This window comes from Triticum dicoccoides, chromosome 1A (genome assembly GCF_002162155.2).
Source record: "Triticum dicoccoides isolate Atlit2015 ecotype Zavitan chromosome 1A, WEW_v2.0, whole genome shotgun sequence".
NCBI lineage: Eukaryota > Viridiplantae > Streptophyta > Magnoliopsida > Poales > Poaceae > Triticum > Triticum dicoccoides.
Window position 1 is genome coordinate 108,752,246 of NC_041380.1, and position 2,007 is coordinate 108,754,252.

Here is a 2,007-nt window from a genome sequence, read left to right on the forward strand (position 1 = left end):
AACTCACCAGTGTAAGGGCGAAACACATAATTCATAAGATGCATGAAAGTACCCGGTGCTTCCAATAAACCCATAGGCATGACTAACCACTCGTACAAACCAAACTTTGTTTTGAAAGCGGTTTTCCATTCATCACCCTCGTGTATGCGGATTTGATAGTAACCACTTTTAAGATCAATTTTGGAAAATATAGTGGCACCACTAAGTTCATCAAGCATATCATCAAGGCGTGGAATGGGATACCTATAGCGAATGGTGATAACATTGATAGGTCTACAATCAGAACAGCATGCTAAAGCTACTGTCTCGTTTTGGCACAAGAATGACCGGAACGGCACAAGGACTCAAACTTTCACGCACATGTCCATGATCTATGAGATTTTTTTACTTGCCTTTGTATTTCTTTGGTTTCTTCGGGGTTGACTCGGTAGGGAGCTTTGTTTGGAAGAGGTGCTCCGGGGATGAGGTCGATGCGGTGCTCGATGCCTCATAGTGGAGATAGTCCCGGAGGTAGCTCGTCGGGGAAAACATCTTGGAATTCCTGCAAAAGAGAAGACAACACTAAAGGTAGAGTGTGAGAGGTGTTAGCTTGTGGTGCGTCGTCCTTGCACAAAAGGATGTAGTGTATCACACTAGATGGGTTCTCACACACTTCTCTTATCTCACATTTGGTGGCAAATAGAATGAAGTGCTTCTTTTCGCTCATCGCAGAGGCACTCGATTTGGGCTTGTGGCACTCACTCTCTTTTTGTTGGTTCGCTCTCTCACTCTTCTCTCCATGATGGGTGGCTTGCTTGTCGGCGATCACTTGGCGTGGAGACATAGGGCGAAGTATGTACTCCTTTCCTTTGATCTTGAAGATGTAGTGGTTCGTTCGGCCATTGTGGGTAACACCTCTATCAAATTGCCATGGTCGACCAAGAAGAAGGTGGCAAACGGTCATTGGAACGACATCACAGTCCAAAGTGTCTTCGTAAGCTCCAATTTTGAAGGATACTTGCACTCTATGCTCGACTTGAATAGTGCCGGAGTAGCTTAGCCATTGAACTTTGTAGGGATGTGGGTGCTTCGTCTTGGGCAATTGGATCTTGGAGCAAAGTTCTTCACTTGCTAGGTTATGACAACTCCCTCCATCGATGATGACCTTGACGAACCTTCCATTGATGTCGGCCTTGGTATGAAAGATGTGGCATCGTTGGTCTTCTTCTTGTTGATGTTGAAGAGTCAAGACCTTGGAGAAAACAAGAGCGGGACTTGAATCTTCATCACAAAAGACTTGTTCCTCTTCATCATTCACTTGCCGGTGCATGGTGACTTTCTCAAGTGCTTCCGTTTCTCCTTCGCTCATGGAGTCGTATGTACCATCGTCATTGAGGATCATGGTCCGCTTGTTGGTACACTCAAAGGACTTGTGGCCTCAGCCTCCGCATGTGAAGCATTTGAAGGAACTTGTCTTGATGGTATCATCGGTTGGGGTAGATGATGATGAAGCTCTCAGCTTGAAGTTGTTCGTTGTAGGAGGATGACTTGAGGTTGTCAAAGCTTTCTTGTAACTCGACTTGTCGACGTTGCTTTTAGAAGGCTTGGTTGAGGTAGAAGGTGTTGGAGTCATTGAAGCTTGGGTGTTGGAGAAGACGTATGACTTGGATGAGAACTTGGCATACTTGAAGTCTTCTTGCACTTGATGTTCCGCTTTGGTAGCTTGATGCACTAGCTCGATGAGGTTCGAGTATGGTTTGATGTGGACCTGACATCTATGGATACGACCAAAAATAACGCAGAATTATGGTTGAAAATAATATATATTTTAAAGATGATTTCTATTAATAATTTCATGTATTGTTTTAGGTTGATCGTGCCAACGGCAAGGTCAATAATCATCGGAGATTGGCTTACCGATTGTCGAGGCGTATCGTCGGGTATGGTATAGCCAGATCGTCAAGGTCAAAATCTACCAAATCGATAATTATCTCCACTCTTATCGAAAGATTGAGCCGCCGTCACATC